The sequence below is a fragment of the Lissotriton helveticus genome, chromosome 2_2 (assembly GCF_964261635.1).
Source record: "Lissotriton helveticus chromosome 2_2, aLisHel1.1, whole genome shotgun sequence".
In the NCBI taxonomy this organism is placed as follows: domain Eukaryota; kingdom Metazoa; phylum Chordata; class Amphibia; order Caudata; family Salamandridae; genus Lissotriton; species Lissotriton helveticus.
Window position 1 is genome coordinate 434,968,403 of NC_136060.1, and position 15,701 is coordinate 434,984,103.

Genomic DNA, 15,701 nt, shown 5'->3' on the forward strand with positions numbered 1-15,701 from the left:
TTAGCTGTCTACCCTCCTTGGAAAGCAAGTGTCCAAGGTACACCACTTGCTTTTCACAGAATTGCAACTTTGAAGGGGACACCTTGTGCCCCTTGTCAGCCAGAAAATGTAAAACTGTCAGTGATGCATTTTCGCATTCTTTTTCTGAACGTGCTGTAATTAGGATGTCGTCTACGTACTGAAGTAGCGCAGTGTTGGCAGGCATGTGAACACTGTCTAGCTGTCTTTTCAGTGCCTGACTGTAAATACTAGGGCTTTCTGTAAAGCCTTGTGGAGCTCTTGTAAATACAAAGCTACGACCTTTTAATGAAAATCCGAACAGGTACTGGCTGTCGGGATGGATGGGAACACTAAAGAAAGCGTTCTTCAAGTCGATAACAGTAAAGAAAGTAGCCTCAGAATCAATAGCAGTCAGTAATGAAGAAATGTCTGGCACCACTGGATATTGTGGTACTACACATTTGTTCAATTCTCGTAGGTCAATAATTAGTCGGTACACTGGCAGTACACTAGGGTCAGATCGTTTAAGGATAGGGATGACAGGCGAGTTACATACATTCGAGTCAGTCTCTACCACTACTCCTCGTGCAATAAGTCCGTCAACTAATTTCAATAAGGCTGTTTCGGTGTCAGGTGGTAACTTGTATTGTCTAATACGTGGAAGTACTACTCCTGCTTTGAGTGTGACATGGTGTGGCGTTATGTCCATGTAACCTACGTCAGTCGGTCCTTGTGCCCATTGAGTCTGTGGCACATTCTTGAGTCTGTGGTCAAAATCAGTCAGTGCATAATGTCCCTTAAAATCACGTAAGAACAGGCGTACTCCTTCTGGAGAGCAGCAGATAACTGCTCCTAGGTCTTTTAATGTCTTCATACCAAGTAAGTTTTCTGGACATGACTTAGTAAGTAGCAAGTCAGTGGTACGTGACAGTGGACCAACCCCTAGGGAAACTGGTTTCGATACTTCATTAACAATAGGTTTTCCTGAAAATCCCAGGGAAACATTCTGTGAGCCCGAGAGAGGTGCCCCTGGAACCTCGTCATGACTGATGGTAGTTCTGCTCGCCCCTGTGTCAATCAGAAACTTTCGATCCTGACCTAATACACGACTATGTACATACGGACCCTCTTGATCTACAGGAACCTCAATAAGGGGCAAGCCTACTTCCCTCTCGAGGCTGTTTCATGAGAACTGTTGATACTCAGGATAGTCAGACTGTGTGTACTGATACATTTGTGGTGTGGCATGAACAGGCGGTGGTGGAGGATAATTCGCTACTGTCTGTTGCGTGTTCTGTTGCGTGCTAATCTGTCTAGGAGTGTACTGTCGTTCTTTTGTCTTGCCTGTAGCTATATTGTGTTTCAGAATAGTGCAGTCCTTTACAAAGTGACCTGGTTGTTTGCAGTAATTACAGTTCCCTTTGACAGGTGTCGTGTTATGTTTGTTTGAATTCGCCGGTACCGTTTGGGCAACCAGCACTTTCATTTTTGTCTCTTTCATGCGTCTCTTTTCATGATCCTGCTCTTCTCTAATCCTGTTCTGGTGATACTGTAACATCTGTAACATTTGTGAAGGGCTGTTTGCTTGCCAAGTACTCTCAACCTTCAGTACTCTATTCTTGATCTGGGGCAAGGAATTCTCAACTAATTTGCTCACAAAAATATGTGGAAATGATTCGCTACCTGGCTTAAGGCCACTATTAATAGTAAAGCATTTCTCAAATCTAGAATAGAAATCACTTGTGTCCTCGTCTTGTTTTTGTTTACATGCTGAAATAGCATCCCAGTCTTCCTTTTTAGTAATCAATAATCTCGGCAAAACTTGTATCAGGAATTCAGGTAGTTCTCTAGCTTTTTCCCCAAGACCAACCCCCGGGGCCCTGCCTTTTTCTTCTGTTTCCAGTGCATCCCAACTTAACTTTTTATCACCCACTTCCAAGTCTTTTTCCTTAAGCTTTTCATAAATCCCTGCAGGTAACAGTACTTTTAATAACTTCAGAATGTCAGCGTACGTATAATCTCCTATGCGGAGGATGTCTTTTAATTCTCGGTGAAACCCCCCTGGGTCTTTATCATGACAAGGCAACATCTTTTTCATTTCTAGGATTTCTAATTTCGTTAAGGGGGTGTAAACATACACCCGTTGTAACTCATTGGCCGCATTCCTGATGGGATGAACCTCTCGTAGGGGGTTCTGTCTGTCTATGTGTACGTTATGTCTACCGAGGTGTGAGACTGGAGGCATGCATGTAGTCAGAGAATCTATGTACTTATGTCGTTGATCCAGAATAACATTAATTAATTCGGTACCTAAACCTGTCCATCTGTCTAGTAAAATGTTGTCTAGTAATTTATGCAAGTGACCAGGATCAGAATATTGACTCTCATACAACGTTATCAAGTGTTGGACCATGTAAATACCAGCCAAACGCTGTTCGTTCGGTGGAAGGCTTAAGAAAGTCTGAGCCACTATATCACTGCTGTATATATTGGAATTGGACACCCACTGGGTGGCTGACCGGGCCAACTCTATTTCGTGTTGTGTGGGAGGTCGCTCGCTCCCTATCCATTGTTTCAGTGCTTTTTCAGTAGCCTGGAATAGAGCTTCAAGGGAATACCTTTCTTTTATAGCTGGCTCTTGTTTACGGTAATCAAGGCACTTTGGTCTGTCAAACTGTCGCGCTTTTCCTACATAATTAATCTTGCCTTTCGGATCCTGACGATCCTCTACCTCTTCCGCTGATGACTCGCCCTTCTCGTCAGACTCTTTTCTGTGTCTTTCTATTATTTCCTTTCGTATTTTCTTGTACATGGCATCTATCTGTCCCTGTTTATCATGTATACCGGCATCTATGTGCTCGCTCCATTCTATCAAACCTTGTTTTACATCTCCGTCTCCTTCGTCTTGTTCCCTGATCAGGCAGTTAATAATAAAACGTAGGATATGGTTCTTAACCCCTACCTTTCTTTGTGCCATGGCTTGTGCTATACTATCAGGTCCCTCCCCCGTTCTAATGAAACGGTACATTTTATCTAGGTGTTCTTTCATGTCTGGTAATGTCTCTAGATATGCAACGGCTTGTCTTAGCCTACGTGAAATCACGACCATTTAACCTTTTCCTGGTTCTGGATCATATACACAAAATGGAATGGCTACATCTACAGTAGGCACTCTCCCACTGCCCCGTGACCTACGTCATCTTTTACTAGCTGCTGCTGAAGTTGCTGGAGCTGATCTGCTGGTGGGGGTGGACGGAAACCTGCATTAACGTAGTCCGGAAGGGAATCGTCTAGATACGAGGAAATGAACGCCTCTGATGCTGTCGGCTTTACTCTACGTTCTCTATATGGTACAGGTGGTGGCGTTCGCGACCTACTGGGTCTCTCTGAGGTGGTCACTCTAGCTAGTTCTTCAGCCAGGACGGGATAAATACCAGTAACGATGGCGTTTCTTTCTCTATCAGTCTGTTCTGTTTTGACACGTTCCCCCTCCTCCCGTAGTTCTTTTTCTTTGGCTTTTTCCTCTGCTTGTTTAGTTCTCTCTGCTTTATTGAATTCTTTCTCTGTTCTCCTGTGTGACTCTTTGCGCCATAACTCGATGGCATCTTTCTGAGAGGGTCTTGACTTCCTTTTCCATAGCGCTTCCTCTACTCTCATAATGCATTCTGAATCCCATGTTCCTGAGATAGGCCATCTATACTTTTCCTCCAGGTCCTTTGTATAGTCTACCCATAAATCTAAAAACAAGATGGCGTCTAATCCATGCTTATTATACATATAATGACCAGGTGTGTCTCTAGGCGGGATGTTAACTGACTCTTCTAGTATACCTTTTCTGGTCCCTATCTGACGCAATTTTGAAAACAGTGGCATGTTGAAACCAACACAATGGAAATACAATACACAAAAATAGACTGAAACAATCAACAATCATTCACACTAAAACATCATAACATTAAAAAAAACATGATCTAAACCAATACAGAGAACTAAACATGTACTTGAAAAACTATATGCACTGGAATACAGTACAACCATACCGGTCTCAAAAATGAGACACGTCTTTACCGTGCCCACGTTTACCATGGACCCGTCTTGACCGTGCTCGTGTGAACGAACCCGTCTTTACCGTTTTCACGAATAACGTGAACCCGTCTTTACCGTGCCCACGTTTTACCGTGGACCCGTCTTTACCATGCCCACGTGTTACCGTGGACCCGTCTTTACCGTGCCCACTTGTTACCGTGGACCCGTCTTTACCGTGTTCATATAAAATTAACCCGTCTTGAACTTGATGCATCCCCCATAGCGGTACTCACCGGGAAGCAGGACTTGAAACTTGAAGGCCTCGGAAACTCGATACTACGCTTGCGCCTTGGAACAGGTGGGCCTCGGAAACCTCGGACCTTGCTCTCTCACGGGTGGGCTCTGGTTGGGATGATCCGCAATCCTCACCGCCTCGTGTGGACGCCTGGTCGCAGTCCGTCTCCTCCGTGGGCCTGAGGGAGTAAGCAGGAAGTCCCGCTGCGTGTACACTTCGAAGTCCGTCACGGCTGTAGAAGGGGGCAAAGGCTGTACCTACGTCACCGGCGCGTGGGGAAAGGGATAGTTCCTGTTCGGGCGCCAAATTAATGTGGTAAATAAAATATTACCCTGGCATAATTTCTAGGCATTAACAATTAGCATGTATCAAATGAGAGGCAGAGAGTCCGTGGTGTCCAAGTTAAAAGGGCTTTATTCCAATAACTCGAGTTAAGGGAGAATCTGTTCCATCACCACTGAGGTTCAGGAAGGGTCTTCTAACATTATTTACAGAGAACAACACATATATACATTTTTCCTTGTACATAGGGAGGAGCGCTCCAGGCAGAGCAAGAAAGAAAAAGATAAGAGCATGTGGGCGTGCATGAGGGTGTACACTTGATGAGTCATAGGTAGGTGATAGGTAGGTGTCATAGGTGGGTGGTACACAGAGGAGGAGTTACATGGCAGGCTGGAACTTTGCCCTACTTGTGCACGCAATTTGAGCATGACGTGCAATTGACGTGTAACTGGGAGGAGAGCTGACTTTCAGTCTAGTAGAGAGATCTTTAGTGTCAAGGCGACCAGCACGTCTGGTACTAACTGATATCTTAAGTCAGGGGATGTATTATCTGAAGCAAAGGTTGCTCATCACTAAGAATCAGAAAAAGCATATATTTCTTCGTTCATTACATGGGGGCTGTGAGCTTTCTACAGATGCAAGTACTGTAATTTCATTTAAACAGAGACAGAACAGCTGGGCCCTATCTCAGCAGACGGGTTCTGTTTACCTTTTTCACCGGGCATGCAGATAACTGTTAAGCAAAATATACTGTCTTGGCAACCCTTGCTCGGCTGCGCTAGAAGTATGCGAGGTCAGAGATATGTAACTGCAGCTTTCAGTGTGTCAGGAGTCATGAAAACCCTGATTCAGAAAGTGGTTCAGACTGAACCACAAAAAGGGTTCATTACGATATTTATTTAAAAGTGCACAATGCAAATACATGGGCCTTCATGTTAGCTTAACGTTTGGGAAACTTGATGACAGGCACCTTAATGCAGGACGTGATTTCAGAGGCCTTGTGATTCAGGCCACTAAGAGAAATATGCATGGGTGACATGCACATACATGTAACATAGGGTACACGTAGGGGGCATCTTGGTCAGGCAAAATTTCATTTTCCTCAGTAAGGGCAAGTGCAGTAAAGATATTGTATAGTAGGGTATACAGAGAAACTGATTTGCACACGCCTGGGTCTGAACTGAGGTGGTGAAGTGAGCTAAAGAACAATGAAATGAAAAGTTGTGAAAAGTTTCAGCACTCCATCCATCATCTCCTTGTATTTGCTTTGTTTACGCTAAGTTGTCAGGGAATGCCTAGACGTGGGTCCCTTTCTCACTCTGCCACTGGATTCAAGCTAGCCTGGCTAATGAGGGGTGTTAATCTGAAACCGGTCCCAGGATGCTTGTTTCCGGTCCAGGGAAGGCATGGCTTGGCAGTTCGGGCTGGACTGTTCCCATGAGGAACAGGGTCAAGACTGATTTGGATATTTCTGGGTCTGAACTGGGGTGGCAAAGTGAACTAAAGGATGTTGATGGATTCAACCCAGATTTGTGACTGGAGTGATTGTTTGAAGAGTCAGCATTCAGTCCATCATCTCCTTTTGTTTGCTTTGTTTGCCCTATGTTGGCAGGGTATGCCCATATGTGGGTCGCTTGCTCACTTTGCCACTGGATTCAAGCTAGCCTGGCTAATGAGGGGTCTTACCCCAATACCGGTCCCAGGATGCTTGATTCTGATCCAGGGAAGACCTGGCTTCGCAGTTTGTGCTGGACTATTCCCATGAGGCACAGTGTCAAGGCTGATTTAAATATGGCTGGGTCTGTACTGTGGTGGCGAAGAGAGCAAAAGAACAATGATGGATTCAACCCAGATCTGTGACTGGGGGTGAGCGTCTGAAAAGATTCAGTGCTCCGTCTATCATCTCCTTGTGTTTGCTTTGTTTTCCCTAAGTTGGCAGAGTATGCCCAGACGTGGGTCCCTAGCTCCCTTTGCCACTGGATTCAAGCTAGCCTGGCTGATGAGGGATGTTACCCTGAAACCGATCCCTGGATGCTTCATTCCGATACAGGGAAGACCTGGCTTGGCAGTTCCGGCTGGACTGTTCCCATGAGGAACCGGATCAATACTGATTTGCATATGGCTGGGTCTGAACTGAGGTGGCAAGTGAGCTAAAGAACGAAGATGGATTCAGCCCAGATCTGTAACTGGGGTGAGTGTCTGAAAAGATTCAGCACTCTGCCCATCATCTCCTTGTGTTTATAGTGTAAATTTGTTCAGGTTGTGTGGATTAGGAGACTCGCATAGCTTTTTTTCAGTTTTATACTAATTGATGTCATTCGATGAATATGCTAATCTGTTAGACCCGGGATTCCTGGGATTCCTGGTTGGCTGAGGTAGGTACCTTAGGTCAAATAGGGACCCTCGTTTCTACGTCAGGGAAAGGAGGGACACCTTCTGAGATAGCCCCCGCTGACCCCCTCGGTAGTTTGGCACAAGCAGCCAGGCTTATCTTTAAGTTAAATATGTATAGTATTTGCAACCACGATCCCAGCAACCCAATGATGACACCACAAATGGACTTCACACGAGTTTCAGAAAAACGAGTGTACATTTATATAAAAAGATATACGATAAGCCCACACATTATAAATCCATAAGCGTATTTGTAATATTCCTCCTGGCCAGTTGTTAGGCCAGCCAGCCCTTTTAAGTTCTGGCGATATTAATGAGTATTTCTAAAAGTTCCACTGCAGTCCTAATGCAATGTTATGCAGTTAGTAATGCTAGAATCAGGCACTTGGCAATATAAAAATAATGCAGTTCGTAATGCTAGAATCAGGCACTTTGAAATGTAAAAATAATGCAATGCGTAACGCAGCAATCAGACACTTTGCAATGTAAACATAATGCAATGCGTAACGCAACAATCAGGTACTTCTTTATGCATAAATAATGCAATACGTAATACACTAATCAGGTAGTTCATTATGCAGCAATAATGCAATGTGTAATTTGAAAATCAGATAGTTTGTTATGCAGAAACGATGCAATGGGAAATACACTAATCAGGTAGTTTGTTACGCAGAAATAATGCAATGCGTAATACACTAATTAGGTAGTTTGTTATGCAGCATTAAGGCAATGCGTAATACACTACAGCACCGATCATGCTGCCTTCGGCTGTCTCTTCGGCACTCGTGCTGACTCACAGTCAGCTTCTGTCAACAGTTGCCCTCACACATGTTGTAAACAGAAAAGTGCAGCTCCGGCCCCAGTACTGCCAATCCTTTAGCAAGTACGGGCCGCGATACGAGCCGAAGCTGAGGCTCGCGCTGCAGGAATGGGAGAGACTGAGAGCGTCACCCTCTGAGCACGCACCCCGCCCCAGGCGTCGACACATGTTACCTGGGGGGCGCAACTTTGCTCTCCTCTCCTCTTCCAGGGATTTGGGCCTCTGATTCAGTCTTTGTGAATTCCGGGCAGCGGGACTCAGATCCTTCCTCAATGAGGTTGGCTCGAGGTCCAGCTCTGACAACGGCTGGCTCGGCCTGGCAGCTCAGCTCCTCCGGTGCTGCCGGTCCCGGCCGCTGGTGCTATGAAGATCTCTGGCTGCCACAGGGCACACATACACAGCGTTGCTGAGACTCACTTGAGCTTCGGGTGCACAATCACGGGCACTCCTAACGAAGGTCTCAAGCTGCACGAAGGACAGCCACACAGGGTTGCTGAGACTCACTTTCACTCCGGGTGCACGGTAACAAGGCAATGCTCATGAAGTGCTCAGGCTGCACAAAGCACACGCACACAGAGTCGCTGAGGCTCATTTGGACTCCGGGTGTGCACAATAACAAGGCAATCCTCACGAAGGTCTCAGGCTGCAAAAAGCACAAGCAAACAGCATAGCTGATCCTCGCTTGGACTCCAGGTGCCCACGATCACGGACACTTCTTAAGAGGGCCTGAGGCTGCAACAAGCACATGCACACAGAGTCTCTGAGACTCTCCTGGAAACTTTTGTGTTCCTGAGTTTCTGCAACAGGGAGCCAGCTCACCTCGGGCCCTTGGGGATAAGTTACTGCAAGACACAGCACACAGCAAAGTCCTTTCAAGCAGGGGGACACAGCACCCAGCAAAGTCCCTTTGGCCTCTCCTTGGTTAAAGCAGCAAACTGCAGGCCAGCCCCAAAACATGCAGCAAATTTCAATCCTTTCCTTCAGTCTCTTCAGTTGTTTCTTCCTTGACAAAGGTTCCTCTTGACCACGAAGTAGCTTCAGTCTTGTTCAGTCTTGATGAATCCATTTCTCAAGTTCAGGGGCTTCAGCTCTCATAGTTATACCCCTAAATGTCTTTGAAGTTGTTGTGTTCAGGGGGGCACTGACCCATGGTCAAACCAGTTCTGATGCCTCCTTCGAGTGACACCTTCTTCCTTTGATTAGCAGGGGTCGGAATTCTTAGTCACTCAGCAGGAGATGGGACCATTGTTTTATGGCAGCAACCCAGGCCTTTTCACCTCTAGGGGCTACTCCTCCCCCTACACTCCAGATGCAGGTCAGCCTGTTGCTGTCTCACCTCCTCCCCTGGGTCAAGACTTTCCCTAGCTCCTATCACTTTCACATCCAGACAGTCAATCCACAACCAGGCAGAGACACACAGAAATTTTAGGGTACAAAAATCCAGTCATAAAAAGATGTGTTATTACCTCGTGAGTTCAGGCACACTAAACGTCACCTCTCCATCTTAAGCCTTTGGGAATATAGGCTGGAAAACATATTACACAGCCTCCCCTTTCTATCCTTTGGGCAAGATGGCCTTTCAACAGTGAAAATCAAAATGGAGATTATTTGACTGTCAGGACTTAAGACACACCTTAGTACCTGACCTACCTTTCACATGCACTGCACCCTACCCAGGGTGTACCTTGGACCTACCAAAGGGGTGTCAGATGCACATGAAAAGGGAAGAGTAAGGTCTGGCAAGTGAGTGCACTTGTCAGAACAACATGGCAGTTTAACAAACTGCAAGCAGGCACTGCAATGGAAGGCCTGAACTGCCTCTTTAAGGCTACTTGTGTGGGTGGCACAATTAGTGCTGCAGGCCCACTAGTAGCAGTTGCATTACCAGCCCTTGCATACATAGAGAATTTTACTATCGACTTTACAAGTAGGGCAAACATATTTATCATGGGCAACCAATTACCATTACACTTTACACAGGGAGTTCTAGCACTTTGACACTGATCAGCAGTGACAAGGTGCCCAAAGCATCTAAGTTGGCACCACAATGTCAGAAAAAAGGTCTGGGGAAAAGAACAAAGTTTAGGAAACTTTAGCCGAAAAGGGCCAAGTCCAACATAATTCATGTATAAAATGCAATTTATTTTACCTTGCATTGCCTAATCATTCTATTATTTTCCATATATATTTCTCGAGGTATAGGGTGCATATAATTTTAATTTTCCTAATTTAATTGATTAAAAAAATCCTTATATAGTCTTTTTTATTTCTATTTATTGTTCGGTATGTAGTCTCTTAAATGGCATATATATATATATTCACTGAAAAAACCATAGGTTTCACACCAGTTATAGTTAACTGAACATTTTACTCATACAAAACCATTGAAATTCCCACGTTATAGTTAGTTGGACTCACTGTAACTCGCGCGCCCGCAATCCACTGCTGATGATGTCACATAGTACATCATTCATGACATGGTCAGTGACATCACTGATGACATCTCAAATGACATCACTGATGACATCACTGATGACATCTCAAATGACATCACTGATGACATCACTGATGACATCATGCATGTGATATTATGATGCACCGCCTCACACTCTAATCTAACCTTTGATACATCCAGTGTTGAATACAGACTACCATTCCTGAAACCATTGACACACCAATACCAGTTACTACATACGCACTCACTGATTCCTAAGTCTACACACACATCCACTCATTCACCCATACAATCACTGATACATACAGTCACTCATCAATACAACACTATCATATGCACTCATACACCTATACAGACACTCACACACTGCCACTCATCCATGGAGTTACTCACACACCTAGTCAGTCATGCAAAGAATCAATCACACTCCCATTTCCTCATCTATACAGTTATACACACAAAACCTTACTTATTCAAACATAGACTAACACATACTTACTCTCTTTTACAATCACTGATACAAGTACACATTGATCCATACAGTCACTTATGCAATCACAGGCTCTCATGTATAGTCATTTTTATATTCCAACTCTCATATGCACTGTATTTTACATATGTACTTACTTGGACATGTAGCACTGAGATATCCATTCACTCACCAACACACCCATGCACACAGTCAACCGCCCATACAGTTGTTTTCACATGCACTCTTGAGCCCATACACCAAGTGAATCAACTGCTCACACATGTATGCACAGAGTCACACACCTCCTAGCCACCCACACACACATGCAGCCTCACATACAAATACTTGGGCAACCAATCAATAACTCATATAGCCACTCATATAGCTACTGATCAACACATGCAGCAGCTTACACAACAACAGACATAATGATGCACACATTCAGACAGTTTACTCACTAACCCATGCATTCAGTAAGACACATTTAATCACTCACTCATACAGTCAGTCACACACCTACTAAATCCTTCATCCAGACACTTATACATCCACTCATTCTTCAATATGTAAAACATATTTAAACTTTACAGAAACACACAGACACTGGATGATGTCATCAGTGATGTCATTTGAGATGTCATCAGTGATGTCATCAGTGATGTCATTTGAGATGTCATCAGTGATGTCATCAGTGATGTCACTGACCATGTCATGAATGATGTAATATGTGACATCATCAGCAGTGGATTGGGGGCTTGCGAGTAATAGTGAGTCCAACTAACTATAACTTGGAAATTTCAATGGTTTTGTCTGAGTAAAATGTTCAGCTAACTATAACTGATGTGAAACCAATGATTTTTTCAGTTAATTTCAAAGGTTTTTTAAATGCTAATTCCTAACTATAACGAGTGTGAAACCTATGGTTTTTTCAGTGAATTTCAAAGGTTTTTTAAAAGCTAATTCCTTACTATAACGAGTTTGTAACCTACGATTTTTAAAGTGAATTATTACGGTTTTTTTAATAGCTGTTTTTTATAACTATTAATTGTTATATTTTTTATAAAATTAATATATATTTTTTTTCTAATATACATTTTTCAATGTATTTTTCCAGGTTTTTTTTTTTATCATTTTACCTCGGAGCGCTCAGGGTACGCGCACCCGTAAACGCACCCGTACACGTAGCGAGAGCGCTATACCGGCGTGCGAAAACAAATATAAGTATGTATTTAAAGTAAATAATAATGCAAGACATTCAGTGGCATACTTATAAAAGTAGTATTTTTGATTTTAAATAACCGTATTTTAACTTTAAACGCATTTCCTAAAATCTAACAAAATGTCATTCAGGCGCGCCGCGTAAGCACCCCCCGGAAGCGCCTATGTACGTGCCGCGTAAGCGCACCCAGAAGCGCTCCGGTGCGCGTAGCGTAAGCGCGTCAAGTCATGTGACCTTAAAATAACACTTTTCAATGGTAGTTAACAGTTTTTTGTACAACTAATGAAAACCCCACCCATTTCCTTCACTACCTCTTTCACTTTGAAGAGAGCAAGACCTGTTCCCTTTTTCTCCTCTTCAATTGTTTGGAAAGAATGGCTGCAAGAGCACCAAGCAGCAGGGACTCTGATGAGTTTCTCCATGAGGACCCTCCTCAACCAAAAGCGAAGGAGCACTTCATCTGAAAGTTTTTTTGCATTCCAGAAGGGGAGAAGAAGGTAAATGCTCCTAAGGTGGAATGCAAGATATGCCACACTATTCTGTCACGTGGTGACCCCACAAAAAAATACAGTTTTGGGAACTCCACCATGATAAGACATGTGCAAAGAAGGCACCCCCAGAACTATGCCCGGGAGAGTGGCACGGAATGCACCGAGAGATGGCCCCTCTACTTCCACCGGAGGACCAACATCATCGGTGAGAGGAAGAGCAGTCGAGTTGATACCAAATGTTCAGCCTGTTTTTTCTGACATTACAATTAGGTGTAAGCATTGTGACGAACTGCTTTGTTACGGGGAACAGAGCATTCTACTAATTGTTCAAAAAAGGGAAGAACACCGCTGCGCCCCTCAGCCCTAATTTTTCCCCTTTTATTTGCTCCTGTTGAGCAGTTTGGCATTCCCTAGTTTTGTTTTTGTTCTGAAAAAAATACAAAAAATAAATAAAAACGTTCGGAAAAAGTAAAAAAAAAAATAAAAACTAAAAAAGAAGAAAAAAAACAGTTCTTTTTAGAACTACCTCCAATTCTCCAAAAAGAGCTATATTCTTTACATATTCTAAAGGAGTGAGTGAAGTGGAGTACAGTGAGAGAGGAAAGGAAAATGAGTGAGTGAGCAAAGGAAGGGACGAGAGGGGAAGGGAAGTGTAGTAGGGGGACTGAAAAAAGGTGAGTGTGGGAGGTGAGTGAGGGGAAGGGGAGTGAACATGGGGAATGAGGATAAGTGAGGAAAGCGGAGTAAGGGAACGGGGTTGAGGAAGGGTAAGAGAAGAGCAGTGAGGTTGAGGAAAGAGTGGTGATAAGAGGAGGTAGTGAAGCTAAGAGAGAGGGAGTGAGGGAAGGAGAATGAGGATATGACAGGACAGAGGTGGTGAGAGAAAGAGTGAGTGAAGTGGAGTAAGGTGAGTAAGGTAAGGGGAATGAGTGAGTGAGTGAAGGAAGGGAATAGAGGGGAAGAGGACTGAAGTATAGGTACTGAGAGAAGGTGAGTGGGTGATGAAAGTAGAGGGAAAAGGAGAGAAAGATAGGGAATGAGGGGTAGTGAGGGAACCAGACTAAGAGAACGGGAGTGAAAGAACGGCAGAGAGCATAAGTAAAGAGGGATGAAAGTGGGTGGATAAAAGTGAGTAAGGGTAAGAAAAAGGGAGTGAGGAAGTGAGGGGATAGAGGTACTGAAGGAAAGAGTGACAGAAAGGGACTGAGTGAGGGAGAAAAGAAAGATAAGTGAGGGAGTGTAGCTGAGTTATAGGGAGTGAGAAGAGGAGTGAGAGACTAAGAGGACGGAGAGAATGGGGGTAAGAGAGAGAGAGTGAGGGAAGGGGAGTGAGGAAGTAAGAGGACAGAGGGAGTAAGAGAAGGAGTTACTGAAGTGGAGTAAGGAGAGTAACAGAAGGGAAAAGAGTGAAGGAGCGAAGGAAGGGAAGAGAGAGGAAGGGAAGTAACACAGGAGATCTGAAAGAAAGTGAGTGTGAGAGTGTGGCTGAGTTATAGGGAGTGAGTGTGACAGAAGAGGAGTGATAGACTAAGAGGGCAGAGAGAATGAGGCTAACAGAGAGAGAATGAGGTAAGGGGAGTGTAGAAATAAGAGGACAGAGGGAGTAAGAGAAGGAGTTAGCGAAGTGGAGTTAGGAGAGTAAGGGAAGGCAAAGGAGTGAAGGAGCGAAGGAAGGGAAGAGAGAGGAAGGAAAGTAAAGGAGAAGTCTGAAAGAAGGTGTGTGGGAGGGGAGTGAGGAAAAGGGGAGTAAACATGGGGATTGGGAATAAGTGAGGGAAGCGCAGTAAGGGAGAAAGTAAATTCTGTACGTCAAACTTACCTTATAAGTAATGTAAACTTAATTACATATTTATATCAAATTTAATATCTGTGAAAGAGAAAAAAAAGTAAGTTATAATATTTATAATATATATTTCACAAAACAAGAGACAAAGCAGGAGATTAAAAGTCATAAAAGGGTAGTAAGAGATAAAGTAGGAGTGAAGGACTCAGAAAGGAAAACAAATGAATGGTGAAGGTCAGAGAGAGTGAAAAAGAAATAGAGGGAGAGAAAATTACTAAGAGGATAATGACATGGATACATTCAGTGACAGAGAAGAAGAGAAGGAGAGAGAAATGAAGTGAAGGTGAGTAAGATACTAAAGGAATGTGCATTAGAAAAACTAAAGAAAGAAAGGGGAGTGAGTGACAGGGAAGCAGGAGTGAGTGACGGTGGATTCATGACAATGAGGGATGGAAGGTGAGTGAGGGTGAATGTAGGGTTGTAAGACAGAGAGGCGGCAATGGGAGTGAGGGTAACAGAGAGGGAGTGAGGGAAGACAAGTGAGAATATGAGAGAACAGAGGGAGTGAGAGAAAGAGTGAGTAAAGGGGAGTAAGGTGAGAGAGGGAAGGGGAATGACTGAGGGAGCAAAGGAAGGAAAGAAGGGGAAGAGAAGGGAAGCAAAGGGACTGTGTGAGGAGAGAAAGAGGAAGGGGAGTTAAGGATGATAAATGAGGATAACTGAGGGAACCGGAGTAAGGGAACAAGGGTGAGGGAGGGTGAGTGAAAGGGCAGTGAGGTTGAGGAAAGAGGAAAGATAGAGGGAGGATAAAGGCAAGTGAGCAGGAGACAAGGGGAGTGAAGGAGTGAGGACATAGAAATAGTGAAGGAAAGAGTGACAGAAAGGGACTGAGTGAGAGAGCAAAGAAAGATAATTGAGGGAGTGTGGGTGAGTTATAGGGAGTGTGCGTGATGGAAGAGGAGTAAGAGAGTGAGAGGATCGAGAGAGTGAGGCTAAGAGAGAGGGAGTGAGGGAAGGGGAGTGAGGATATGAGAGGACAGAGGGAGTGAGAGAAGGAGTGAGTGAAGTGGAGTAGGGTGAGTGAGAGAAGGGGAATTATTAAGGGAGCAAAGAAAGGAAAGAAGGGGAAGGGGAGTGAAGTAGAGTGACAGACAGCTGGAAAGTGGTGGATGGGAGAGAGGGAAAGAGCAGTGAAGGAATGGGGAATGAGTATAAGTGAGGGAAGTGGAATAAGGGAAGGGAGGTGAGGGAGAGTGAGAGAAGGCCAGTGAGGGTGAGTTAAGAGGAGTGATAGAGGGTGGAAAAAGGTGAATGAGCATAAGACAAGACAATATATATTTGATAATACAAAATACAAAATAAATTGTACAACATGTTATATGGTTTATTTTTGCTGTTCTCAGAATATATTGAATTTCACTTAAAACAGTGACTTCAATCATACGACAAGGCTACTCCCATAGA